This window comes from Topomyia yanbarensis, chromosome 2 (genome assembly GCF_030247195.1).
Source record: "Topomyia yanbarensis strain Yona2022 chromosome 2, ASM3024719v1, whole genome shotgun sequence".
NCBI classification, from domain to species: Eukaryota; Metazoa; Arthropoda; class Insecta; order Diptera; family Culicidae; genus Topomyia; species Topomyia yanbarensis.
The window spans coordinates 102,663,306-102,678,378 of NC_080671.1; the positions used below are offsets into that span (position 1 = coordinate 102,663,306).

A 15,073-nucleotide genomic window follows, 5' to 3' on the forward strand; every position below is an offset into this window, starting at 1 on the left:
GCCTCGTTTTTGCGACTTGGCGTCCTTGGAATTGTTTTCATGGTGTTACGTTAATCTTCTCGTCTTCAGCGACAAACATCAAGCAAGTGATGAGCTACAGGCTAACATTGAACGTGTTGGCCTGTAGCTTCACGAACTTACTTCATTTTTTCTCGAAAATGATTTAAAATAAATCTTATGTAAACATAGACAACCATACATAGGAAAACTGCGGTTGTTTACATCTGGCCTATCAAGACAACACCCGAAGAGAAAAAAAACTATACGCATTGGATGGATTTATGTCAAATCTAAGAGAAGAGACGACAGCAGGCTTACTTCTCTTCTTAATTTTATCTACCAGGCCCTGTCGTAATTCCAAAGACAACAAGCATCCATCGTTGCCAGATTCCATTAGCATGTTTTTCACAATTGCTGAAAATAATTGTACCTCAAATATCGACTCTCTGTCAAGAATTCATAATACTAGTTGCATTTAAAAATTGAATTTTATGTTTATTCGCGTCTCTCTTAACAATGCACGTAGTTATATCGTCATTCAGGGTAATTATTCAATTTGATGATGTATGAAAAGTAGCCAAAATAAATTCAGCAGCACTGTTTCTCATCCCGTTTGAAAATATTATGAACGCTCTTGACTGGCAAAACGACCAATCAGAAGCTGGTTCAATATTGAGGTTAAGACTGGATCAAATTGGCTACGCGATTGTCTTCTCTTCTCTTAGTGTCAAATAAAAATAACCCTGCGGGAAAACCGGAAAAACATGTATTCATTTTTTCTGACAGGGCATAATTTGTCGTGAAATTCGATTTGTCAAATGCATCTGATAGTGTCAAATCAAGACTGTCAACATATATCTTTATTTTAAATTTTAATTTTATTTTCACGTGGAAAAAACATTGTTATTATCACGAAAATCATCTTTATCGATGTATGTAATAAATTTTTTTTTCTCATTTAATGATTCAATTATAGACCGTATGCTACAAAAAACGACTATTAATAATTGTTTTCAACTGTTATTGTCCGGAGAAAATAGATCCTATTTTGGCATTTCTGTTTCAGATACCTAATGTGACATCCCCAGGTACCTTTAGAGTCGAACCAGACCCCGAGATATTTAAATGTGAAGACCTGACTGATCGTTACGCCCATTAATAGAAGCTGGCGTTGCGCCGGCTCACGCTTCCTAGAAAAAAAACAACCAACTCAGTTTTCTCCGTGGAGAACTCGCTCCCCAGCTGAAGAGCCCAAGCAGACAAATGGGCCCTGTAACGGAGACCACCCCGTCGTTTGCAAGTTGCCTTAGCGTGCATGAATTGGCAAGACAATCGTCAATGTCATTCATGTAAAAATTGTAGAGTAGGGGACTTAGACATGAGCCCTGGGGAAGACCCATGTAGCTAAATCGCGATGTTGTTAAATCGCCATGCGAAAAGTGCATGTGCTTTTCAAACAACAGGTTTAGCAAAAAGTTATTTAAAATCGTCGAAAGACCATGCTTATCCAAGAAGACTGATGCCATCTGCTCTTTGCTAGCATAGGCCAATTGGATTACTGTAGAAAGCAACGCAAGGTAATCGTTCGTCCCTTTGCCTTTGCGGAAACCAAATTGTCTATCTGATAGTAAGCCATTTGCATGAACCCAATTGTCGAGGCGAATCAAGATCATTTTCTCGAACAACTTCCGAATACAGGACAGCATTGCAATCGGTCGATACGAGTTGTGGTCGAAGGCTGGTTTTCTTGGTTTTTGGATGGCGATGACCTTCGCTTGCCTCCAGTCATGAGGGACAATGTTACCCTCAAGAGACTTGTTAAATAAGATCAACAAGCGCCTTTTTACAGTGTCAAGCAGATTTTTCAGCAAGTTGAATTTGACTCTGTCTAACCCTGGGGAGTTATTGTTGCATGACAAGAGAGCAAATGTGAACTCCACCATCGAAAACGGTGTTTCGTTCGCGGTATCGTGAGGAAACGCAGCGCGGTACGTTTTCTGTACCGGGACAAATCTTCTTGGTAAAAGCGAATATCAAGCGGTTTGAATATTCCGCGTTTCTCGTTGGAACTGTTTCGATTACGCATACGTCGAGCCCTACCCCAAAGAGTGCTCATCGCTGTTTCTCTCGTTAACCAGTCGACGAGCCGGCGCCAATAACTTCGTTTTTTGGCTTTCATTAGACTCTTTATTCGCCTTTCTAACGACGTGTACTGTTGATAACTAGCGGGTAACCTGTCTTCCCGGAAGGCCTTATTTGCAGTGGACTTCTACAGCTCTGAGCACTTTTTGTCTCTTTTATTTTGATGTTTCATTGATATTGTTTGAAATTATGTTTTCTTTGATCAATCAGCGCGTTGTTATGTACACAATTTTTCTCCTAAACAAGGTCAACTCATCTCTTCGTCTTTCTACTGAATATATTGAAGCACCCTAAAATGGACTGCAACTACTCCATTATAAGTTCTTCCAAAGTTTTCCTGCTTTGCACCTGCTTGAAGCAACTGTAGTCAATACGAAAATATCAAATAAAAACAAGTGATATAAATGTTGTAGATGTCAAAGATAATAATAATTGAATGGTTGCTTTGCTCCCAAGCGAATTACTAGGAATGTAGCGCTGGTAGTCGCGATCTGCGGTGACATGAATGTGAACAGTGGATATCTGTCAGAACTAATAACTGCTTAGTTAGTCCATTGTTTACCATTCGTAATACCTACCTGCAATACCAATCCAGTGAAGCTAGTAAAAAGTTCCAAAAGTGCTCAGCTAAAAATCATTCGTTATTGTTAGGTTAGAAAAAATAGTAAAGTTTATGTTAACACTATCCGTAGTTACAACTAAATGTATACCCGCAAAAGAATGCGACTTTACTACTTTAACTAAAACTTTTGAACTAATTTAAATCACCGTGAAGAAGTCGATTATTCGAATTTAATCAATAAGTTTTGAATGTTCCCATTTTAACGTACAGAGTAAGGATAAAAAACTCCAAAAATATATCAAAAAACCGTTCCAACTTTACGCAAACTGTTGAATGTTCAGATATTTTTCTCAACCTTAACTTTACTCAAACTTATGCATTATCTTTCCACGTAAACTACTTATCATAGGCCAAATAAATTCCTACACTCTAAAACCATTTGCTACCATTTCCAGTTGCTATAAAATGTCTTGCAAGCATGCCTGTTGTTGAATTGTTGTTAATCGTTCCTTAACATTTGCGTAACTTTAACGATCACAACCCTGTAGCCTATCAAGTTCTGTGGATAAATGTCAGTGAATGTATAGCGAAGAATAGACTTCCGAATGAGATCACAAATTCCAAGAGCTTCGACTATATACGGTACCAAAATGGTCCAAGCGAGAGAAAAAAGAACAAAACAAGAGTGCAGGATGATACAAATCAAAAGTAGAAGACAAAAATAAATATCAACAACAACCCCAACAGAGCGGCTCATGCCGAATAATCTACTTTTTGATGTTCCAGAACCTGAATAAACTCCAGTGATAGAATCGTTTACATATATTATATACATGATGAATGTCTCCCCCAGAATAGTCTTAGTACGCCCGTTTTGTAACTGTTGTGAATATAAAAGAATTTATCGAACCAAACAAGTCTGAATCAAAGTTCAGTCTTTTAGATCCCAAAGGGTTTTCATTGGCGTTTTAACGATGGAAAATTAAACCAATTGTTGTTTGTTTGTCCCTGCATTTTTTAAGAGATTATGTGCAACGTGACGGTTCTTGTAAGATATTGTTAAATTCGACGTATTCCGGCGTATATTTAGATAACTACAAACTAAAAACAAATCCTACTTATGTAATTGTTGTCGTTAAAAAAAACAAAACAAAACCACAAACTGGTGTTTGAGTATTAATGTGTACCCTGAGGAGACTAAGAAATAAATTGCAGGCAATAGAAAAAAAGCACTGCTAACTGTAGAATTGAAATGTGAACAAAAGCGAATGGACGAAGGCGACACTTTTTCAGTTGTTTCGATGTTCACAGTACTCAAAGCATTCTGCAAATGATTAATAAAATGAAATTCCATGATATGTAAATATAAACTAGTTTCAATTGAAGTATGGGCGTTCTCCGGTCTGCTCAACTCAACATTTTGTCAAAAAGATCTCCTAAACGACTCCGACTAAATACCCCTTCTATTACCCTGTCCACTAAGTGGTAAGCAAAGTAAAATCCAACCGGAAGCTCCTACTAAAACTTTGATAACACGATTCTAGTTGCCCCGTAAGTGAGATCACATACAAATCCTTATCCCTCTAACACACTTCGTTATATTGTTATATCAGAGTTTTTAATAGTAGAGTTGCGTAAAGAGGATTGGCAACATTGGACCAATCATTGGTCTTTTTTAAATTTTGGCAACCTTTTATTTTTAATTAAATTTCAAATGACTTCACCCAGTAGATACAGAACACTAGATTAGGATTGTCGCTGGCATCAGTGGTTGGAACATCATTGTTTTGATTCCGGAATATACCTGTCAAATGGGCCAAATAAAAAAAAGCAAAAAAATAATCCTCTATCGTTGTTTCACAGCGACTAATCATTTTTGTTTCTTTTAGCCAGCAAAACAATGACCATTCTTGGTTGATGTATTTTCACTAATTAGAATGTACAAATTGTCTAAATCTGTACTGAATTTTAATGAATTTTCATTTTCTTGTGCGGTATATGCAAACTCTTCCATTTCATAACAATAACAGTCGAAAATGTACACCGAGAAAATTCGTTATATTGAATATATTGATTTCACACATATTTTTTTGCAACTTATAGTAGCACATAAAAATTATCTGTCACGTATAGATATCATGTGAAAACTAATGAAATTATAATAGTATGCCACATAGAAATTTGTTTCATAGCAGATATCACGTAATTTTTCTGCTTGCCTCTCGTTTATTCTGCTGTAAATTTTATGCATTGGACGTTTCCGATCTTGAATGTATAAAAATCACAGCAGAATAAACGAGACTGAATTGAAGAAAGGTAAACTCTGCATTTTACTTATTCGAAGTTCAACTAAACGGTTTGTGGTTACAAGCAGGCCATATTTTTCTGCGTGTATCAAAAGTGTGGACCAAAGACTTTTACTAGAGAGACTTTCGATAACTTGACAGATATATACCAAAAGCAAAACAAACATGTTCCGAGGCGAAAACAATGGGAACACCAGCGACAATCCTTATCTAGTGTTCTGTATCTACTCTTCACCCGAACGCTTCAGTTAGAAGTTAACTTTGTGCATTTTTGACTTCCGGTGAAAATTTCAACGTGTGGACATGTTGGTTTTCACCGAGTGCTAGATAATTCGCTTTTTTCACCTTGATTGGGCGAATTACTCGTGCTGTGGTGGACCAATTTTGTGGCGCTGCGAGTTTATCGTCGGTTAGTCACAAAAAGTAAAGTCCATTGGACTATAAACGAAAATTAACTGGCAATATAGCTTTATATGCTTTGCCATTTTGGGCTTTGTTTCACAAACAAGCCAAACAGAAGCGAAGAAGAAGAAGTGCATTTTAAAAATAAGTGTTTAGTTTTATTTTGTAAAAATCAGTGCGATGAATAACATCGTATAAAGCATTTAAGCTTTTTCCGGTTCTCAACTGATTCGCAACTAAGAACGAAATGCATTGTTTTTTGCCGCTTGCCGTCTGATTGGGGTTTGACAAAAAACAGTCGAATTTGCAGCGTAAGATAAATTTGAATAAGTACATATGTATTTGTGGAATGCATACACAAATTTGTCAAAATTTTAGCTGCACTTTATCTATGAGAAATACCTTCATATTTCCACTGTCGGTGGAAGATTATTAACACTACCCAGAGCTGTTCCGGTGTTTGAAATAGTGCCAAATTTGAATATCAGTGAACCTATATTTTTTGATAATTGTCATTAAGCGAAATATTCCTGGTTTTAAATAATGTTAATATTACATCATTGAATTTTTTCTCATAATTATAATCACATAATAACGATACTCCCCACGCATTCGAGCATTGTTATTCTTCGTGTCCGATAGGTAGACGTTTTGAGTGTTCAATAGATAGATTTGCTTCAGTCTTTGCGCAACTGTTCTTTATAAACTGTGTGTTATATATACCTCTCTGATTAGAATCTGTTCCCTCACCCAGTAGCAGAATATGACGGAAATCATATTACTTCCTTAAAAGGACTATGAGTCTTTTGTAAATAAACTTGTGTTGTACTCTATGCCTTGAAAAATATATAATCCACATGGGCATCGTCCGTAGTAGCAACACAGACTAACAGACATAACACTATGAAGAAATTTCTTTAAAAAAATCAATCCGACAATTTGCCCAGAACACTAGCTCCTCCTTTTACACACGGTCCCAAAAACTCATTTACTAGTGGGTTACTCCTCAGACTTGAGAATAATTGTTCACTAGTGGTACATCGCCCCGCATGCTTGTTCATATTGCAGTGGCGCTATCATCGTAAACGCGGTCGCAATACCAATTACAAATATATTTAAAATAACCGATAAAGCGCGCGCAGCATTATTTTTTAGTGTTATGTCTGTTAGTCCGTGGTAGAAATGACAAACACGCTCATTCATATACATATACTCAAATTTGAGTGACCAGCCAATTAATTTCATAAAATGTGCTCGTAGTCAAAAACTGAGTTCTCTTCGTCTACCCAATTTTTGAGTTTGGTATTAAAATGTCACATTTGAGTACACTTTACTCAAAAAGCAAACACGAAAAAATAACGTAGGTAGGTTGGCGATTTTGAGGAACATTTCCGTGCAATTTCTTCGGACAATATCGATAGAACAAATATCCGCGAGAAGGATGCCACATCTAAACTTGACCGGAAGATATATGCCGATCAGATTAGAAGTGCGAGAGACTCGAACATAGCCGTAGGATATACGGTACCTTTGACTCAAAATGCGAAACAGAAAGGAGATCTAATTTTAGCGAAGCATCGTTATACGGTTTTGGCTAGAGAAGGCGCAAAAGCAGAGATGCCAGTTACTTTTTTCAAATGTCTGCAATAGTAATTTTAAAAGTCTGGGAAGAACAAAAAATGTAAGGAAAGCTAGTGTAACCAAAAGCCTTTATATTCAAAAATCTGTAAATATCTGCAACCAAACTAAAAAAATCTGCAAATATCTGCGTCATCGAAAGAATCTGCAGCTAAAATTAAAAGTCTGCGAATTTGCAGACATGTCTGCAAATCTGGAATCTCTGCGCAAAAGTTATTGTACAAAGTAACAGAGGTGTTCAATATTCAAGGAACGTCCTAAATGTGAAGAAAGTTCCGATCTTGTTGCAAAAGAGAAGCACGATGAAATATAAGACAGTGTAATTCTGTCAGAAATCTATGAGGAAGAACTAGATAATGTTGGAAATCAGCAGCCCGAAAGATCCAAGCGCTCAATCAAGAAACTGTCACGATTCAGTGATATGATTCTAGATTCAATTTTTGACTAGAGTACACTGCCGCTTTACGCATAGTTGTCCCATGTGTAAAGGGAATCCCATAGAACTTGGAGCAGTTATGCGTATAGCAGCAATACTATAGGAGGGCATTGTAGAGTAAATAGTATGTTAACAGAATAAAAGTTAATATATCAATAACTTTAAATTAAATCAGCACGATTCAATTTCGCTGATTGGAACATTAAATTATTCTTAAGTACTTGTCTTCTCACGATTCACCCCCTCCGAACTCGGGACAAGAGCAAGCACTGCCGCTAGCCATCTGTAGAATCCTCTCCCAAAGCCGAAACATGTAAGGCGTGCGCGACGGACAAACCAGTCATTTTTAAAGTCACGTAAATATAAAAACAAACAAAACAAGCCAGTCATTCACAATTCGGACGCAGAGAAGGAAGGACGACTAGCAGCAGCCATCTTCAGAATCCTCTTGCAAAGCTCGGATGAGTGCTAGCACTGCCGCTATATAAGGTGCAATAGGGATCTTTAATTTGGAAAAATTGTGCCAGTTTTTCATATGTATTGATAGCGGGTGTCCTTACGAGTACACTCATATCATTCTTAAACCTTAATTATTCTTTAATGATTTTTAAATTAAAAAAAAAAAACCAAATTAAATTCAACCAGCAAACTGACAGTTGTCCTACTAAATGACGTATCTGCAAATATCTCGTTCGCCTCATTGTTAACCTGGACAACACCCCACACAGCATGATCTGGTACTTTTTCAATCCGCTAGCAGCCTGCCATCCCAAGTTTCATCTGCAAACTATGGTAGATCTGATAAGGCAACCTATAGAGTCGTGCAAGTCGCATGGGTTTGGATGTGTTATTGTCCTAAAAGGAAACAAACTAAAAAATGTTTTTTCCAATAGTTTCGGGCCAAAAAATTGAAAAAGACTGAGATATTAACTCACGGTACTAATCTGCATCAGAATATGCCTTAACCCGCACACTCCTAAAGATCCCTATTGGGACGCCGAGAAGAAAGGACGACCAGTAGCAGCCATCAGCAGAATCCACTCCCAAATTTAGTAAGAGAAGTAGATAAGTAAGCGAGCCCTCTGTTCTTCGGGAACAGAGCAACAGCAAGCCCTCTGTCGAAAGTCTGCGGCAAATAGCAGCCGGTGATACACAAGCCAACGACACGACCAGCCACTTAATGAAATATCGCGTGAAAAAAGTGTCCGAGTTATGCACCGCCAGTTACCAGCACATTGAATAACCCCTCGATATGAACAAAAAATAACCTCTCCAGCTATACTTCCTTATTTATTTGATTTTCTGTTGCTGATAGCAACCACATTGTTTACTCTTTTATGATTGGAAAAATTCTCCAGCCGCTGAATCTATTTCAGAAGTTTTGAGAGTTTAAATGGTTTTGATTGTGTTTATTTGTAGTGCAGGTGTCGTTATAAAGTTATTGTGATTACAGTTCAGTAATTTCCGTTGCTTTGACAAGGAACTCAGTTTCAGTTAAGCCACAGATAACAGACGTTTAGGCTCGATTTGAAACGTGTGTAAATACTCGCTACTGAGATTCCGAATAAAGCTTAGTATGCACCTCTTGCGAAATGAGGTCGCGAAATATTTTTCCTTATTCCGTGCGGAATTTTGACATTTGCTCGCGAAAACTAGTCTGTGTGTTTGCTGTTAGATGTCGCTTTTGATAACTGGAAAACGACATCAGCTGTTGTTTGTTTATTTCTTTTTTATATTTCTGTTGTCATTTAAATGTTTTAAATGATGTATTTTATTAATTCATCACGGATGTGTATGAAATCGGTAACAATTGTAAACCTATTTGCCATTCATGAAGCTCTCAGGGAAGTGACGTACTCAGCGTGAATCATATTTCGAGCATGATTAATCATAATGCTTATTTATGACGGTTGCGGATGTCTCGGGGAAGTTCAGTCTGACCAATTTAGACAGCACAATTCCTGCAATCGGAAATTTAAATCATTGGCTGGCCATTTTCTATCTAAATTGGCTGCTTCTACCGGTTCTAGAAGACCCAGGGAAATGATCGAAATTCGCTCAAACCAAATCTATTGTAATTGTCCGCAAATCTGATGGCCTTGGCCGCCTTTACCGCTTTCACAAGTCTCGGGGAACTACTTTTCGAAACACGTTTCGGAATCCGGAAATATAACGCAAATATAACAACCGACTCCGACTCAATCGGTTTCAGGTCGAACCAAACCCTAGGCTTTAAACTTTGGCTGACGTTAAAAATCGATTATGATAACAATGGCTACTACTAAAGGTTCTGGAAGTCTCAGGGAATGCTACCAACAATCAGTACGAATACAAACCTATTTTTGGTATAACAATTGTGAGAATCGTAATTCAAATTTATTGCCATAAGTAATTCGTGGTAATTCTTATTGCATGAAACATTAGAGAGGTTTAAGGAATTGCGCATATTGCTACTACTTGTATTACTGCCGCAAGAAGCATAATTGTCCCATGTGTATAGCGATTCCCATAGTAAATGGGACAGTTTTGCTTCTATCGGCAGAATACCTCAAGTCAAATATTACACCTCAAGTCTGATATTACACCGAAAGTTAGACGAATTAACTGAATTCTAATTTGATGGTCAGATTGACCCTGTATGTAAATTATGGAAAAGATGTTATAAGCCTTTTACAATCAGTCATAATACAATAATACGTTATAATCCATTTAAAACGAGTGTATTGCTAGTTAGGCACTTTTCAATCAGTTAGGTCCTTTCATAATGAGTCCGGTTATAACAATCAATTAGGCCCTTTTATAAATTGTTGTAAAATCGCTATCAAAATTCTGCATAATGAAATGTTGCGTTATATACGTGCTCGGGTAGATATTTGTTAATGGAAAACATGAAATTTCAATTTGTTACATTTTGCAGTTAGACCCTTTTCAAATGTTTGGATAGAACTGGGTAGAGATAAATCGTAATTGTGAATTTATTAGCTTACGATACCCTGTTGGTTACATTTGTATACCTTATGTCAGGTCAAGGAAGAAAAAAAAATTAAAAACATATAATAAAATTATAAAATCAGAATTAAAACAAGTATGACCCAAAAAAGCTCCTACGCCTTTCACCAGTAGCTGGTCGAAAACACTTTACGGTGCGATCTTTTCAATTTCGTCCGAGTTCTCCGCGTCTAGCAACTGAATCTTTTTCCGGAAGTGTTTTTCGATTGATCTGCACATCATCATGCTTCGATCACTGCCCACTAGGTTGATGGTGATTCCGTTCTGTTAAAGAAGTGGGAAGAAATACAATCTATAGGATCACAAGAATGAGTCACACTTACCGAATCTACTGGTGCGTCTAATTCGATGTAGATACGTTTCGCAATCGGCTCGTCCCTGCTAATCCATCGGCAGGTCGAAGTTGACGACAATGGTCACCTTTCGACGTCGATACCTAAGACGAAAGAATCTCTCCGTAATCTGGTGCTGTAACCAGAATCAAGTAGTGGAACTTACCCCTGGACAAAACGTTCGTTCCAACCGTTGCTCCACCGTTAGACCGCTACCCAGTGACCATCCTGGGACATCCTGCCGGTCAACCAACCGGCCGTTTTGCGTACCTGTTTCGATCGATTAACAGTTCTGAAAATAAGTTTACTTGGAGTTTACAACTGTCCTATACATCATATGACAGAAAATGATCGCTTGTCCGACGGTAATCACACAATTTCTCGTCCTGGTTGCGGAACTTGACGTAGTACTGCTTGATGTTATCGAGTGATTCTTGCTGCCGCGCCTGCCGAATGACGATCGGATTGGGTACGATGTACTCGGCAAACTCCATCACCTCGCGCTCGTACGTGGCCAAGAAGAACACCGACCAGTACAAAAAGGAAAAACTAGGTCGTACGTCCTGAACTTTATACCCCAGTCAATTAGCTTGCCGGGTGTTCCGATGATGATATGATTAGTCAGCTTCGCCCCTTTGACGGTCTCCTCACCGCGAACGGCGTAAGGAAGTTTGATTTCCGGACAAGACTTTGCCATTTAGGCAGCTACTTCCCCCTTCTGAATTGCCAGCTCATACGTGGGGGAATGGCAAATCACCTGCAGATAGTTTTTTAACTGATGGACTCAACTGAGCACTGCCAGCACGAAGGCAGCGGTTTTTCCTGTTCCCGACTGAGTCTGGGCGATTATATTCCGTGGCGGACCGGCCAACAGAGTAGGTAGAGCCATCTCCTGAATCTTGGAAGGGGCGTTGAAACCCATCGCATAGACTCCCTGAAGTAATTCCGGCTTCACGTGCAAAGCTTCGAAAGTTTTAACCAACCAACCGGCGAAGAAGAATCCTTCCGCTGCACCTTCAGATCCAGCTTTGATTCTACTAGACCTTAGCGAACATCTTTCATTAGCAAACTTGCATCCGCCGGGCTAAAAGATTAGTCACGGATAATTTTAAAGCTGATACTAAATATTTCGGGAGAAAATTTAGAATAGGACGTAAGCAACAATGAGATTCTCTTTGGGGTCTTTCTCTTCTGTTTGTTACTCGATCGTTTCAATATTTAGTACTCAACTCTTTGCCTAATATTTTAGTAAAAACCATCGGCTATGTACTGGAAAATTAGTGCAAACTGTTATAGTGACGTCATAATCGAAAGAGAAAGTAAACAAAGAGAGGCTGTCAATGTTCCTTATGTCCTAATCAAAATTTTCTGCAGATTTCGACTTACTTGAATGCCTCTGCATCTTTCGCGGAGGAAGCTGTTTCTCCATTTTCTCTTGCAGCTTGTTTTTCTTCAGGAGCTGCTAGAGTCAGAATTTCCGTAGCTACCGAACTCCAAACATCAGGTGCAGCTTTGGTTCTACTGCCGGTGGACTAGGTTTTTCCGCATTCTCTTTCTTTGGACTGCCAGCCACCGGCTCTGAATCCTTATCCTTGGTGATATGTACTCAGTTCGTTAGCGTATTTGTACTGAAAAGAAAAATTCAAATCCCATTCCAATGATCGCTTCAAAAATAGGTTATAACAAAAAAACACTTACCGAGTGCAGAAATTTCTTGATCCGTCGTCTTTTTGACCCAGTTAACGGCAGCGCTTGCCATCGTTTCGATCGGGTATTAAAATTCAATAGCAAGGTACAAAGTATGAGAAATCGTACTGAATCAGCACGGGTACTGTCCCTCGGGTTGTTTATTCCTTGCAATTCGCTGAAATTTTGACCAGAGCGACCTTGCGGAAAAAAACGATGCCTTCTTTTGCCTGCTCACTTCCCTGCCATGAAACCGATGATGAGCGCTTATTCCAAACGGTTAGCCGATCGAACATGACGTGCCATTATGTTTGTTCTGTGAATTGATAAGGACATCTAGATATGCAAAGGAATGTTTGGAGGAGGGATGCTACTGGTAAATACATACCGAAAGAGAAAGTCCTTTCCAAGCATCTTGATGTTGTGTTTTCTGTTGGCCCATTATCACTGCGTTCTCTTGCTGGGTGATTACCATAATATGTTGTTGGTGTTCGATCTGAAAAAAATCATAATAAAAAATATCCGTAAATGAGTGAACTCGAGCTTTTTAAAGAAGAATAGGGTATTACATTACAATGTACTAAACACGGTACTGATCCTTTCGAAATAAAAAAGGTAATAAAATTGTCTCACCTTGCCGCACCAACTGAATAAAAAAGTCCTCCTGCACACCGCATGGTACGGTATAGTATGCTGCTGCTACTGTGTTTGAATATGCTGTTGCTATCTTTTTTGCAGTTGGTCAATGGTCTTCTACATTTGGCTTGGATCTATTGCACTAATTGCGGTTGCTGACCAGGTTGTACCGTCGGTTGAACGTTATTGCTACCGACCTTTAGGATGATGGTCGTGGTCTGAAAGAAATCTTAATTTTCTGATGTTGTGGTTGAAGGTGGTTCTGCTGCTGAGCTTGCTGTGAAATGTTGGCGATAAGCACTCGAATATTGATTGCTTACTGCTGCTGGAATGGAATCACGAGCACTGTGGAGGCAGTGATATTTTCATGCAAGGAACTGGTAGGAACCAAGGCTGGAATATGACGTTTGTGCTTGAATCCGATTTCTCTAAATCAGGAAGGCAACCGCTGGTAAAAATAGTGGCAGACAAGTTTTAAGGCAGAATGTGCCGATGAAATGTTTTCCGATGTGTCCATCATTCGTAAACTCCTGTTGTTCGTTTGAGCAGTAATTGCTATGTGGTCCTTTTTGAGGAGTTGTGGGCTGTTGCTGGATTTAGAGTAGTTGGTACTGCTGCGGTTGTATCGATTTAATGTTGGTTGGCTGATTGCCAGATCCAGGATGTTGAGACAAGATTAGTTGAGCTGATTTGCTTTGTTCGGGTGTGCTGCAAATAATATTAATTATTTAAATTTAATTGTTTAAAACTAGAAACAATCACACTTCTAGTAATATTTTTAAACTTACCATTCAAATTCGAAATATTGAATTTCTAAACTACGAAATTTTGACAGGTTGCGATGAAAAAAATACAAAAAATTACCAATCTTGTGTTTTCTTATATTTTTTCATTGCAACCTGTCAAAATTTCGCGAGCCTCCATGCGAAATAATACCGATGACCATTATTTCGCAAGGAAAAAGTTTGCCTTGGTGACAGCGCATAGAAACCAGCGCTGTCTCGCGGAACTATTATGAAACTTATCGTTTGTCGAACCGTGTCTCAGCTAACTTCATTTTTCGTTATCGTTTTCGCGAGAGCTGCGTACCGCTTACGAAATGGAAACGAAATTTTTTTTCGCGAACATTTCGCGACGTTTTTTATGCATAGGTTTCGCATAGGAAATTTCATTTCGCAAGAGGTGCATACTTAGCTTAAATCAGACGTCTGAAACACGTTTGGCAAACGTTTGTAGATGGCGCAGTGATCGATACAATGCAGTTAGAGTGCAGCTGTCAAACACGTATAGCAAAGAGTTGCGCAGATGGCAATAGTGAAACGCTGATTTCCAACGTTTATCAATTTGAAAGTTTACACAGGTTTTTGAAGAAATTTTGTTCTAGCCTAAACGTCTGTTATCTGTTCACATACGGCTTTCAAGCAGTCGGAAACAACGGAGGGTACCAATTAGTTGTAGATCAACCGAAACTACTGGAACAAGTCGATCGGAAATGCAATCCGTAGATAACCGGAGGTTTTACGTTCAATTATGTACCAGACAAAGAAAAATATCCCCGGGCTGTCTGTTTACTCACTTGAAATTGTTGTGCTTCGCATACCGAATCGTTTGCCAGGTATATAGAGTTCTATGCAAATCATTGCACTCACACCACTTGGGTGGTTTGTTTTCCTGCAGCTGTCATATGTAAAACTGTCAGCCAATTTAAACATTTGAAATAGGTCGCATAAAGTATTTACAATGGTGCTAAAATGCTCTTTGTCACTGTAAAAGTCATTCCGAAGACGTACAATGCCGTTTGTTAAGATTACAGCATGAAAATAATCCGACTGAAAAGTTATTTTCGATTTGTTTTTCTCCACCTATGACAGTTGGAGGAAAACAAATCGTCGAACACACTAATAGCCGTAAGCACAAATCCGTA

General features: G+C 38.5%; 1 long non-coding RNA gene across 1 annotated transcript; it reads right to left on the bottom strand.

Annotated features, from left to right (window-relative positions):
- Positions 1-12,546: 12,546 nt before the first annotated feature.
- On the bottom strand, positions 12,547-14,024 carry LOC131679042 (uncharacterized). The gene is made up of 4 exons (XR_009303790.1): positions 13,938-14,024; positions 13,147-13,857; positions 12,902-13,009; positions 12,547-12,829 (listed from the first exon to the last, which is right to left on the bottom strand). It is a non-coding gene; the product is annotated as an uncharacterized LOC131679042 (long non-coding RNA).
- Between the last annotated feature and the right edge of the window lie 1,049 nt (positions 14,025-15,073).